The sequence below is a fragment of the Leopardus geoffroyi genome, chromosome C1, assembly GCF_018350155.1.
Source record: "Leopardus geoffroyi isolate Oge1 chromosome C1, O.geoffroyi_Oge1_pat1.0, whole genome shotgun sequence".
NCBI classification, from domain to species: Eukaryota; Metazoa; Chordata; class Mammalia; order Carnivora; family Felidae; genus Leopardus; species Leopardus geoffroyi.
This window is the reverse complement of record NC_059328.1, coordinates 73,762,024-73,776,441: the sequence shown is the minus strand read 5'-3', so window position 1 is coordinate 73,776,441 and position 14,418 is coordinate 73,762,024. Positions and strand designations below refer to the sequence as shown.

At 45.0% G+C, this 14,418-nt stretch overlaps 1 long non-coding RNA gene across 1 annotated transcript; it reads right to left on the bottom strand.

Annotated features, from left to right (window-relative positions):
• Positions 1-329: 329 nt before the first annotated feature.
• On the bottom strand, positions 330-13,418 carry LOC123600019. The gene is made up of 3 exons (XR_006713427.1): positions 13,154-13,418; positions 7,731-8,469; positions 330-727 (listed from the first exon to the last, which is right to left on the bottom strand). It is a non-coding gene; the product is annotated as an uncharacterized LOC123600019 (long non-coding RNA).
• Between the last annotated feature and the right edge of the window lie 1,000 nt (positions 13,419-14,418).

Genomic DNA, 14,418 nt, shown 5'->3' with positions numbered 1-14,418 from the left:
GTTCCAGATAGATGAGTGAATCTGAATGTATATATCTGGTGCTTTGCACGTTGACATAAACACAGCTGCTTTTATACATTTGAGAACATTTGTGTTTATTTGAATGTGTGATGGGGAGGTCATCAGAATGAACACACTCGTTGTGTTTATTTGAATCTCACATTGCTCATAAGAATACATGCCGTGTTTGAACATGCAGTCAAACACCAGCTTCTCTAAAAGGCAAATCAAACCCCAAAAGGCAATTCAATGCAAAACCCCATTAATGCTGCATTAGAGTTGAAATTCCATTCCCATGAAAGCCAGAGAATTTGGAGTTAAAGGTTTTCAGCAGCAATCTTATTTCTACTAGCTCAAGAGAACGACACAGTTTCTTTCCACTACTTTATCACAGTACATAAAATTTGTATTTAGTAATGAAAGAAAGAAAGAACTAAAGGAGGGAAGGAAGGAAGGGAGGAAGGAAGGAAGGAAGAAAGGACCCCAACCATAGCACTAAAGTACCAAAAATGCTAGCAGGGTACTATATGCAATATTCTATTATAACATTGATGACATAAAGGGCACCTAAGCCTTGTTGCTTCATATTTGAGGGCTGCTGTTGGTGTACGGATGAAGTTAGGGTCCTCTGTCACAGACTTGGGTTTGCAGATTTGAGTGATGGTTATGGCGATGGTGATGATTTGAATGCACGCTTCGCTCTCACTTTTAGTAGCACAAGAATGTTCTAATGCCAAGAAAAAAAAAAAAAAAAAAAGGTAGGTAGGTAAAGATATGATCCTAACCTTACATTAGGTTTGCTTGCTTTTTAGTCCTTAAACAGAGGTGAATACAAAACACAGCTGTCCATGATCCATAATCTTTTGCACACTTCAAGAGGAAGAACGGCATTAAAATTCAACCTTGACGGGGGTGCCTGGGTGGCTCAGCTGGTTGAGCGTCCGACTTGGGCTCAGGTCAGGATCTCGCCATCCGTGAGTTCGAGCCCCGCGTCGGGCTCTGTGCTGACAGCTCGGAGCCTGGAGCCTGCTTCGGATTCTGTGTCTCCCTCTCGCTCTCTGCCCCCTCTCCACTCACGCCCTGTCTCTCTCTCTCTCCCTCTCTCTCTCTCAAAAATAAATAAACATTAAAAAAATTTTTTTTTAATTCAATCTTGACACTTTGAAGTGATGTAACCAGCTACATGTGCCCACTTTCAACCACTGCTCTAGCGAAAGATAAAGTCGTCCCTGTGTTACACCAGGGTACTTTTTTGAATTCTTCATCCTTCCATATGCCACAAATTGGAAGGAGTGTTTGGATAGTCAGGAACTAAGGCATCTGCCATTAGAATCTTCAATATTAGATTTGCATAGCTTCTTACCTATGGTTTTCTTTGGGAAAAAAAAATATGAGAAGCAAATAAATAAACAGAACGGAGAGGGGCACACAGAGCAAAATGAGATTCCTCTGTAAATTAAAGAGCAGATGCAGGTGATTGAACAAGAAAAAGTATGTGTTTCTGTTTGGCTCATGAGAGCAGACAAGATTACAGCCAATGGTGACTTGGCTAGATAGTAGGGATTTTACTGTACGTTATTAATTAAAGCTGAAGGGAATGAGGCACCAGGAGGAGGTGAGCCCATGTTTCCACAAAGCCACAGAACACTAAGGGTTGGCCACCAGGCAAGACTTGAAATCTGGAAAGACTTTCAAAATGAAAAGCATTAAAAAAATCTTTAAAGTTGTTGTCATTCCAGAACATGCTAGAATAACATAATGTCTCTGCCGGCTCCCCATTAGAACAATTACAAAATTCGAAACAGCTTAACTTTTTAAATTAGGTAAGTTCAGATTGATTGAGAGCAGAAGCAACATTTCTTTTCCTTTTCCACTGTCATTGGCTGTAACTATGTCTTTGTTTTCCTACCAGAATGAGCTTTTGTCTACCTAAAATATTATTACTACATTGCAGTTTGTTACTCCATTAGGTCTAACACTTCTTAAAAAATGTTTCAGAGGGGCGCCTGGGTGGCGCAGTCGGTTGAGCGTCCGACTTCAGCCGGGTCACGATCTCGCGGTCCGTGAGTTCGAGCCCCGCGTCGGGCTCTGGGCTGATGGCTCAGAGCCTGGAGCCTGTTTCCGATTCTGTGTCTCCCTCTCTCTCTGCCCCTCCCCCGTTCGTGCTCTGTCTCTCTCTGTCCCAGAGATGGATGAACGTTGAAAAGAAAAAATTAAAAAAAAAAACAAAAAACTACAATATTATTAAAAAAAAAAAAAATGTTTCAGAGTTGACAAATGGAAAAGAGGAGAGGAATTGCATTTTAAATCAAGCAATTTTCTGAGTTTTATGTGGAAAACAAGCAAGACTATCTTGAACCTCCCCTTGGATGAGGCCCCAAATATACTAAGGGATCAAACTCCATATAGACAAAAGGATTTTTTCCCTGACTTTGGAGTGATATCTTGTTACACTAATGGCTCTTGCCAGCTATCATAGACCCTTCATTTACAATCTTCAGAACTAGGGACGCAAGACTGCCATTTTAAACTTCAATGTCTCCCAATCGGAAACATGCAAAGTTGCCTCTCAGAAGGAGACATGGACCAGAGCAAGAGAAAATAGAACCTTTTAGTGGAAAGGGAAGTCAAAAAATAGTATGTTTGATGCGATCTCACTTTCATTTTTAAAAAACATAGTATCTGTGTATGTGTATATCAGAAAGGGTAACAGACCAAGGTGCCAATGGGGGAGCCTTCTTTTCACTAACTATATGCAGTTATTTAGTCCTTTTCCATAATAAAAGATGAATTATGTTTATAACATGAAAAATATCTGCAAATATTTTTGAAGCGTGGAGATTTTCGAAATTAGTGACATAACACTGTTCAGTTTCACCTCTGAAAATAATTCACTCAGGGATACAGCTTACTCATTCTAAAGGTTCTTGAACAGCCTCTAGAATAAAATCCTCTCTTTGACATTAGTGCCGTTTGAATTCCTGTTTCACAGATAGGAAGACAGGACAAGTGAGACTCCCAACGGGCCCTCCCTGGTGCCTCACGATAGTAAAAGGAGGCCATGCGCACGCAGACCAGGTCCTCTGTCTGCAGATATCATGTCCTTTCTTTTATTTGGAGGAAGATCTGCATAACATTCACGAGGGCCACGGATTGGAGGGTCAGGATGGCATGTGAGTATCATTCACCCCACTACCTTCCCTCCCGAGTCAGAATTCCTAAATCAGAATCTTGGCTTCACCCCTTGCTAACTGGGTAAACTTAGGCATGCTATTTACACTTTCTCTGTCTCCGTTTCTGCATCTGTAAAATGGAGATGGGAGTAGCTCTATTTTACAGGGTTGTTTCAAGGATTAAATGGATTAAAATACATTAAATACCAGGGCACCTGCGTGGCTCAGCCAGGTAAGTGTCCAACACTTGATCTCTACTCAGGTCATGGTCTCATGGTTTGTGGGATCAAGCCCCACGTCCGGCTCTGTGCAGACAGCACGGAGCCTGCTTAGGACTCTTTCTCTCCCTATCTCTCTACCCCTCCCCTGTGCACATGCACAAGCACGCTCTCTCTCTTAAAATAAATAAATAAATGAAATATGTTAGACACTAAAAACAGTTTCTGGTCCCTGGCAAACATTGGATAACTCTTGATCGTTTTTATTCTTAACATAAGAGGACAATCTGTATCACTTACCTTAAATAAAAGGAATTTATTAATAAGTAAAAAAGAAAAACATGTCATTAAATTATTGCTATATCCTGTTGTCAATTGCTATCTACTCTGGCAATGAGGCCTACTCTCTGTTAAAAAGAGAGACAATGAGAGGGGCGCCTGGGTGGCTCAGTCACTTAAGCATCCAACTTCAGCTCAGGTCATGATCCCACAGTTTGTGAGTTCGAGCCCTGCTCCAGGAGAGCTCCAGCCTCACTTCGGGCTCTGCGCTGATGTGCAAAGCCTGCTTAGGCTTCTCTTTCTTTCCCTCTATCTCTCTGCCTCTTGCTCACTTGTATCCTCTCTCTCTCAAAAAATAAATAATAAAAAGAAAATAAGACTTAAAAACCTTACAACCTACACCAGTCAGAATAGCTAGAATTCAACAAAGCAAGAAATAACAAGTGTTGGCGAGGATGTGGCAAAAAGGGAACCCTTGTACACTGTTGGTGGGAATTTACATCGCTGCGGCCATTTTGGGAAACAGTATGAGTTTCCTCAGAAAATTAAATATAGAAATACCATACAATCCGATAACTCCATTACTGGATATTTACCTAAAGAAAATAAAAGCACTAATTTGAAAAGAGAAATGCACCCCTATATTCATTGCAGCAGCATTTACAATAGCCAAGAGATAGAAGCAATCTAATTGCCCATTGATACACAAATGGATAAAGAAGATGTGGAAACTCACACACACACACACACAAACATACACACACACACACACTGGAATATTACTCAGCCATAAAAATAATGAGATCCCACCATTTGCAACACTATGGATGGACCCAGAAAGTATTGTGGGAAGTGAAATAAGTCAGACAGTGAAAGACAAATACTATCTGATTTCACTTATATGGGGAAACTTAAAAACAAAACAAATGAACAAACAAATGAAAAGCAGACTCATCAATACAGAGAACAAACTGGTGGTTTCCAGAGAGGAGGTGGGCGGGGAGGCTGGGTAAAATAGGTGAAGGGGATTAAGAAGGACAAACTTCGAGTTATAAAATAAATAAATCACGGAGATGAAAAGTAAAGCACAGGGAATATAGTCAATGATATTATAATGTTGTATAGTGACAGATGGTGCTACACTTATCGTGGCAAGCAATGAGTAATGTATAGAAGTGTTGAATCATCATGTTGTACACCTTAAACTAATATAACATTGGATGTCAACTATACTTCAATAAACTTTTTTAAAAAATAAGAGAGACTAAGTTATTAAAAAGGTGTTAAAGACACACAGTATCAATTGAGACAGTCTGCTGAATTAATTAGAAGGATTGAAAGAGAATTTTAAATGGAATAATTTTCTCACTAAATGAAGCAATATACCTTGATACCTGTGTCCATGAACCACCCCAAATCACCTTAAATATACTGTCCTTCCCTCAGGATGTACTGATAAGCCGTCACGGCTAATATGAAACTGAACTAACGCGACAATGTGTGGGTCATCTCAAGGACAGGAGCACTAGTTGATTAGATAGAGGATATTGGGTCGCACTTTTCTGGCTTCAAGGAGTTAAAAAGGCAGGCATTTGGGTAAGAGCTTATGCTCCGCAGGTGTGTTAAGGTGCGGTGCATGGGGGCGGCGAGCCCAGCCCTCCCTCTCCTTGTCCCTCTCCTGAAGTGTTCTCTCTGCTTCTGCGAGGCCTTCCAGGCACAGGGCTGATGCCCAGGACAAGGTGAGCCGCCTCCCTCCTCTGCACTGAGAGCGAGCTCACTTTGTCTCTCTGGCCTCCTTCTTATTGCCCACCGTGCAGGGGGTCAACCTTTGTAGCAACAGGACAGTAAGGCCTCGGCCCGGCTGCTGAGGGAGGAAGGGGCAAAGCCCTGAGCCAGCTGCAGTCTGAGGCTCCTTGGGCCTAGACAGATTAGAGGAGTCAGCCTTCCGTGTGGTCCAGCCCAGCAGTCCAGATTTTTTCAGGGCTAATTAAAACCACAGAGCTAGCTCATAATAAAACAAATGTTCCCATCCCATTTCCTCTTCTCTCTCTCTTTCTGTCTCTCTCACTTGCCTCAGAGTGAGGCTGAGTGGCCGACCAGGAAGATGCCCGGAGCGTCCCTGAATATAATATCATATGATACCATCCCATTCTCTCCCCAGCTTCAAACAACATGCTGGCACTTTGGGGGTCTCCAGAGCCAGTGGGAAGCCCCCCCCCCCCAGATCTGTCACCGACGATGGGAACATCAGGCTGCCGGCAGGTTGCTGTAGCAAACCCTTGTGGCAGGCCACACTCCTGTGGGGTGGCTTCATTCCAGAGTATGGGCTTTTGGTACACTTGGGGTGAAAGGCTTCCCGAGGATGCATTTGTGGTGGACTTTTTACTTTTGTTCCCCACTCTATGACTGGTGGGAGGACAATCAAAGCCAGGACAGAGAATAGTCTGGAAGAAGAACCCTGGGCCTAGCCACATGCCTGGACGGTACCTGTCATCATTAGAGTGGCTTCTCTGAAAGTCTTTGTCAGTGACCAGAAACCAATTTGGTTTTTTAAAACAGTTTACAGAACTTTTTTTGTTTCTTTCGAAATGAAAATGGCTTTATTGAGTTCCATGGAAATGATACATATTTTCACAATCTAGATTGTGTACCAAGAATGTCAATGAAAGTATTGGAACTGCTTTTCGCCCACACATCCAGGCATATGTGACACTGATGTGTCTCTGTTGATTTAAAACATGTTCATGCCATCCCATCGTCCTTGGCGTGAGGACCCAAGCCACTGCCATGACATCCCTTCAGCCTTGTCTCTGCCCTCCCCACTGTGTTACTGCCTGAACTGAAGCTAGAATGAGTTCATTCCCTTCAAAGCAGCATCCGGGGGGCACTTCTCCATTTCCTGCTGTGTACTGGGTCAGTTGTTCTCTTGGGCCTCCTTTCCCAAGGTTGACAAGCTCTTCCAGTGGGCTGGGCAGGCAAGGGAGTCCTACTACCCAAAGAACCCATTTTCTGGAAGAATCTGCAGCCAGAGGACTCTTCTACCAGACAAGTGACCAGTGATTCTGGAAAGCTCCCTCCCTGTATTTTCCCTTCAAACCTCTTTGCTCCACCTGACCTGAAGCTGGGCCCAGCCATTAGAAAGCTTGAGAGGCAGCTTTGGGGCTCTCTGGGGACTTGGACGTCCACTCACCACCAAGCCTGTCTCTCTGCTCATCTGTGTTAGCTTCCAGATCAACAAAGACATGAAGACAAGAGCTGCCACCTGACATACTGTCCACATTCTCCCTAGAAACTTCTCTCCAGGATGAGCAAACAGAGCACCCCAAAGCCTCACGCCCCCCAAATGAAACCCGATCAGTATCCCTAGTTTACCACAGGAGGGCTATTAAAAAATCATCCCCAGGGCCACCTGCCCAGGGTCTATCTCCCTTCAACCTTTTGCTATCCAACTGGTGGACTCAGGCACCACGAGAAACCCCATCCCTGAAGTTTGAAAATCTAATTTGTGCTCCTGTTGTTAAATGCTGGTAAGTTACAATCACTGAATTGGAACTCATTAAAAGGGCGGCATTAAGGAGTTGCTGCTGCATTTGAAATCCATTTCTAGGGGGGAGTCTGCGTGCGGTCGGGCACTTTCTCATGGGGTCATTGAAGTCACTACCTTCAGAAAACAAAGTATTCTATTCAACACCTCAAGGTCCCTGCCTGCTTTCTTTTAGGTATTTAACAGAGGATTATATAAGCTCCAATAACTCAATTAATTAAGAGTAAAATGAAGACGGTGACTTCATATTTCGTTGGTCAGTGAAAATTTTAACATTCTCATAACCCTTTTCACTCCCTCTTCTCGTTGTGAATGCTAATAGAAAAATCCTTTCAAAATGGTATTTTGTTAGCAAGGGATGTGCCGACAATTCCGCCGTATCTTCCCACAGATCACTGCTCACATCATTCAGATGTTGAAAATTTTAAATGAAATCAATACTGGCCTATTCATGTCAACAGCACTATCCCTGGCAATGTAAAAATATATAGAGAAATTGCAACCCAAGCGACTTACCCAGCGCTCTTTTCATTACAGGTCGTCAATTAAATTATTTCTACGATATGGTATCCGTCCACAGAATGTTACGCAATATTCATGCACATTACTTCAGCTGCACAGAATTCTTGGGAAATAAATGCAGGCGGGCAGGAGAACTTCAGGAATCTAATAGAAGAGGAAGGCATTTACGGTAAGTCCAGTCACAATTGCCCCCAAGATGATGCTTTTATTGTCACTCAAGGAACAGCAATGTCTTCATTCTTGTGGCTATGACTTATTCCATACTATGGGAGGGAGTATTCCCACAGAGATTCCTTGTAAGAGCTCAGGATGCAGGTTTGGAGGAACTTTGGACTTGGAGGTTGAGAGTCAAGTCTGCCTCTTTTGCAGTGGATCAAGCTGACGGGCCCTGCCTTCGGAACAGCCGGCCGCGTCACAATTTCCCTGGATTCAGTAGCTGGAGCTGGCTTGGGAACAGGAGTCCATTGCCAGCCCAGTCCTTGGTCTTCGTTGCTGACTCCCCAGGAGTTTCTGCAGCTCCAGTTGCCCTCGGCACCAAGTGGAGGAAGCCAGCGGACCGTGCCGAGGCTCGGCCCTAGAATCAGTGGTCCAGCCGAGATGCACGGGGGTAGGAGGATAAACGGATTGAATCAATAATTTCAATCACTCCCTGTCCCTGATAGGCACCAGGGAAGGCAGAGGAGCGTGGGGGAAGGGAAAATCCACAAGCCCAGAGCAGGGAGCTAAGTCCCTCCTGAGAAGAAAACAAGAAAAAATACCTACATAAGGCAAGGATCAGAAGGAAGGAAAATGGGCTAAATTCATTTAAGTGCTAGGAATGGTCCTCACCCAGAGAGAGCCATCCCGCCAGCAACCTGTGGTCTGCAGGTCTCCTCCTCCTTCTGTGAGCCTTTAAGTCTGAGGATGGTGGTTGCTATGGGCCGGGAAGTGGCCCAACCCTTCCTCACAAAGCCTGCTGCTCCCTATGCCTCTGGCTTCCAGGGCCCTGGCCAAGGGCCATGAGGCGCCAGGCAGAAGCCTAACTCTGGCGCCTCCCCGGCTATGTGGCCACGGCTAGACAGCTAAGTCTTCGGGCCTAATCAGCTGACACTTGGGATCCGACCCTCCCAGGACTAACACCGGTGAGTTCTGCAGACCAGGGTCATGGCCAGCCTGCTCCTGATCACTGTCCTTCTGAGTGATCTGGCGCTTTCCTCAGCGGACTCTGGGCACGGATGTTGAAAGCAGCTGGGGCTGCTTCTCTTCAGAAGCCTGGTTGTCTTTTCCTGAGGGCTTACCATCCAGGATCACCTATCAGCCTCTGAAGAGCTTCATGGGGCATTATTATTTATGTCCACAGTTTAAAGACAAGGAAAGTGAGGTACAGAGGAGTTAACTAACTGTGCAGCATCCCTGAGAGAGTCCCTAGTGGAACCAAAATCGAAATCTGGTTCTGTGGGGCCCCAGAGTCAGATCTCTCAGCAGCCAGAATGCACTGCCTCTCTCCCCGCCCTTTAACAGAACCAACACCGTGGGGATTAAGTTTCTTCTTTTTCAGGGTGGCCTTCAACCACCAGAAATCCAACAAGGGACTTCTCCCAGTTTATTGTAGGCACAATCAGGAAGCAGAGGGCCCGGAGGATACATCTCCTCACCACCCACCTTCTCTATCTTCTGTTCTTTTATGATTGAGACCGCCTCGTCCCATCATCTGTCCTGGCCCTCTTTCCGACATGGTCTTCTTCCCACACGCCACCCACATGCCCACCCCCGGTCACAAGCTGCTCCTTCCAGGGCCCAAACCTCTGATCTAGCTCTCTCTCTGCCATGAGGGTTCCCAACAAGGCATGCCAAGGGGAACTGGGGTCATGGAGACAGCCTTTATCAGTGTGTCCCATGATTCCATCGGTTTAGAACTTCGGAAGACGATGCTTTTAATCTAAAATTGTAGGTCAAAATTTCTGGGCCTCAGCGAAGGTCATTTGAAGGAGACCTGGGAGAGAAGCAAGTCTGGTACATCCGCCACCATCCGAGGCAATGACAGAGGACTCCTCCAGTCACCCCCGGGACTCAGGCTCCCCAGCACTTCAGGCACACTGCAGCGAAGGGAACATGCCGAGGAAGGAAGGAAGCCTTCAATCAGGAAAGCTGTGGTTTGAGCAGTGGTGAGCAGAGAGCAGGGGTGGGGGTGGGGGGGACAGATGAAGCCAGAGGCGCCCTGGCTCCATTTCTAAATTGCCATCATGGGAGTGACCCCCAGCCTTCTGGGAGAGCCACCTGGCCATGCAGCTCGTTGTTAATGGAGCCCACAGCTCCACCACATTGTTTTTGAATTCAATTCACCAAAACATTTTTAAGAATTTGTATGCATTGAAGTCCTGGTCTTGCATCTGGAGACATGGAGAACCTCGGAGTCTAGTGGGAGAGTCAGACACACACAGAAGCAACCACGATACAAAGCCAGCGGCGATTAGTGCTAAATAGAGATATATACACAGAGGGCTGGGGAAGCTCAGAGGCCAGCTGATTATACTGTCCACCGAAGGAATTTGCAGAGGAAGGGACCCGAACTGGGCTTTGAGGATAAGAGATGCAAAAGAACTTGTCGCTCTTTGAAGACTTCATACGTACCCAAATTTTGACATGCATCCCCCTAGAAAATCATCACAGCACCCCCACCTTACACCTGAGGAAGCCGAGCCTCAGAGAGTATGAGCAGCCGAGCTCGGAACCACCCAGGCAGGAGCGCAAGAGACCTTCACAAGTCATGAGAACAGCTGGAGAGAAGGCCCCGCAGCTGGCAAGTGCACCGTGGGTTTGGAGAAGGGAGGCGGGGGGGGGGGGGGGGGAGGCGTGAGTTTGCTATGGCAGGAGTTCCCAGGGTGGGCAGCAGAGGTGGGAGTGGGCAGAGGGGGAAACAGAGTCACCTGGGGCAAAGGGTGACCCTGCAGCCCACTGCTTGGGCTGGTAACTCCCTTCCAGCTATGGAACCTCAAATAAGTTGCTTACCCTTTCTATGCCTCAGTTTCCTCATCTATAAAGGGGGGGATATAAGAAATGGACCCCCCCTCATGCAGTTATTATGAGAATACATGAGCTAACATCCATATTATCATAGGATAGTGCTGGGAGCATAGTAAGTGCTCTATGTGTTTGTTGCCGCTGCTATTGTTGTTGTTGCTATTATTATGATTAAAAGAGGCAGTGTAGACTCAGGCTTAGAGAGTGCATTTTGGAGCCAGGCGGACTGTTTCGAATCCCAGCTTTGCCACTTAGTGGCCGTGTAATCTTGGTCAATTCCTATCACGTTTCTGTGCCTCGGTTTGCTCATCTATAAAATAGGGACAATGGTGCTAATCTCACACAGTTATTGTAAGGCCTCAAGGAGACACCGTTTATAAAAACAGGAAGTCTGGCTCCATGTACCGAGTGATTTCCTAAATCATAATCTTACTGCTACACCTCTGGCTTGCCGGTTAGAGGCTACAAAGTTTCTTCGCAATAGTTGTGCAAGTATCCTCACGGGAGGTCAATAAAAAGTTCAGCAAAAGAACTGTAAATTCTTAATTGTGGGGGATTAATAAGGCTTTGTTATGGTAAATTTACCTCACATGTGATTTAATAGGTCAAAACTACATTTGTAATTAAAAACCTAAGAAATCATGCACGCCGAGGCTTATAACACACAAATTTTAGTCTGAAACAACTAAGTCAGGAAACCATAAAAGACAAAGCAGTGTATATAAATCATGGCTTGGGAAGAAGCAAGGTTTTAAGAGGCAGGCGGCTCTATTTGGGGATTCATATCAAGCCCGTCAATATAGGTGCCCAACCCTTTGGCATTTGGACTGTTCAGCCAACTCCATTTTATAGATGACGGATACAAGGCAAAAGGAGTTCTCCTCGCATAAAATAGTGGCCCCACCAATGGTGACACACAGGCTCAGTTTCCACTTTGGTGCCCAGCCTCCTGCATTCCTATCCACAGTCACTTGAAAGCAAAGCCTTCAAAACAGATGCTAACCCCACATGACTCCATTTGAGTCTGTAGATCTGGCATTAATCTGCATTTGAGCTATAGTTTCTTTGTGCTTATGTGGTAAGAAAGGAAAAACTGTGGTAAAGCTCTAGAAGATTCTCAGAGCATACCGCGATCAGAAGACAACATTGTGTACCAGTTAGGTAGGCACTCCCCTGCTGGGTGGGACCTTGTGGCAGTGTGCGTAAGTTTCTTCTTTTGTAAAATGAAAATATTAATAGTTCCCCTCTCTTAGGGTTGTCTTGAGGGTAGTGTGGAGCACCCTGCCTGCCACGCAGTAAGCACTTAATACCAATTATTGTTATTATTACTTATTTAGGCAAAAGGGTCAGGATGGGGATGGAGAAGGGGAAACCCTAAAACCTACACCACTCTTGCCCTGAACCATAGTGATATTTTCTTTCCTGAAAAAGAGATGCCTTTCTGAGTTAGAAAACAACAATTTAAACATTCAACAAGTTATTGGGGCACCTGGGTGGCTCAGTCGGTTAAGCATCCCACTTCGGCTCATGATCTCACGGTCATGATCGGTCATGATCTCACGGTTCATGAGTTTGAGCCCTGCATCGGGGTCTGTGCTGACAGCTTGGAGTCTGGAGCCTGCTTCCAATTCTGTTCTCCCTCTCTCTGCCCCTCCCCCGCTCTCTCTCTCCCTCTCTCAAAATTAAATAAACATTAATTTTTTTTAATTCAACAAGTTATCTAATAAGTTTTTCTCTTTGGCATGAAGGTTGAAATTTCGCTTCATGTTGTGCCAGGCATTTCTCTTCAGAGTTAAGTAAATCGGGAAAGTTTGTATCAAAGCTATTTTAAAAAGAAAAACAAAGCAATGGATTAATTGATTTGAATGCTTTGGTAGTAAAATACCTACAAGTTGAATTTGTAGTTGTTTCCATTTTAAATCACGTTGAGAGGCAAATATTTATGTGAGTATGTGTATATACACTTTAGATATATTTATATATCTGGTCTGATGTCATAGAGTTTAAAGTCCTTTGTTCCTATGTGAGCAAGAAAAGAACCTTCTCACACTGTGACTGCCCCGGGGCCAGGGCCATGAAGCTCTCCTGAGACCTTATGTTGTCCCCCTTGATTTCAGCCCTGGGAACAGCCATCTCTAGTGGTAGGGGGGTAAATAGGTCTCCATTTGTTTGACAAGGCTTCTAGCTGGGTGTCATCACCTGTCACTCACTGGAGCATTGCTGCCTCTTGTCCGCCGCCTCTCCCACCCCCCTCCTCCTGGCCCCCAGAAGGAGAGGTGGAAACCAGCCTCAGCTCGCTGTGGTTCTTCGTTCCCTGCTCTCATCCTCTGAGCCACAGTCCTGCCTGTCTGCAGGAGGGCAATTCTGCCACCGCCTCTGGTTCGTGCCCTCGGGAAGGTGTCCCGGTGTGTCCTCACCTTCTGCTCAGGTTTCTGGGTGGTGAGGAGTAGAGCGTCCAGTTCATCGTGGGGAAGACAGCCCTTCTGCATTGCCAGCAGCACACCTTGTAAGAGTGAGAACTTCCATTCCAAGATAAACAGATATTTTCCCTCTTGGGTGTTCGGCAAGTGGTTCCATGAGACTGGCCCAAATGGGCTCCAGTCATGGCCTCAGTTTGGGGGTCTACCAGCCAGGAGTTAATGAAATCAGATTCATTAATAAGCTGGGAGACTCAGAAAGCTGAAACCTATAAATAGAAAAAAAAAAAAAAAAGAATTGGGGGCTGAATGGGCTTCCTGCAGCAGTGTCCTTGCTAAAGAAATGCTAGGCTCATCTATTTTTCTCCCTGAAGAGTGGGAAAATGTTTTCAATAAAAGAGTGAGAAGGGAGTCCTTGTCACTAGAACCATCCATGAGGAGGTCTGTGTGCACTGAATGCTTCTATTTAAAATTCAGGCCTGAATACTACACAGGTGTTTCTTCCAGAATTGACAGTCTCCTGTCTGCCCCCACCACCCACCCCCTACCATGCGCCCCTCCTGGCCTTAAACATTCGCTTGAGTTTGGATTGGAATCCGGCTACTCTTTGGCATTGCCGTAATTATGTTGGTCAAGGCCTGTGTTCTTGACAAAGAAAACATTCCTCTAACTCAACCTGAGTAATCCTTAATGAGTCCTTGTATCTTGTGATAAATTTCATAATTATTCAGCCCCTACCACTAACACCGAAATTCATCAGTCAAAGCAAATTAGCCGAGATTCATTAGAATAAGACATCTAGTAGGCACATGTACTTTATTAGCCTCTTACACCAATAGTTTTAATTAGGTACATATTTCACAGCTCTCGAGCTACTCCAGTGAAGGGCTGCCTTTATCTCTTTTATTTACAGTAACAAGCTATCAAACAAACACCACCATAATTAAACTTGGATATAAAAAAAAAAACTTGTTTTATTAATGGCAGCATATTCAAGCCTTGGATTTCTGAAACCTGCACCAGACAGATATTTTTATTAATTAAATAAATACTATTCAATTAAACTGAAAAGATGAGGTGAAGCACAGGGGGCCATGAGCTTGAGTTAGGAGTGAGATTCTCATCTTCCTTCCTGGCTGATGGTTTCCTCTATCTCACCTTCAGCAGAGGAAAAAAACATCCCTTCATCAGATATTTCAGTGATGAGAAAAGTGATTAAAATCCAGAACATTTTTAAATTATTAATAAGGAATTTAAATGATGTT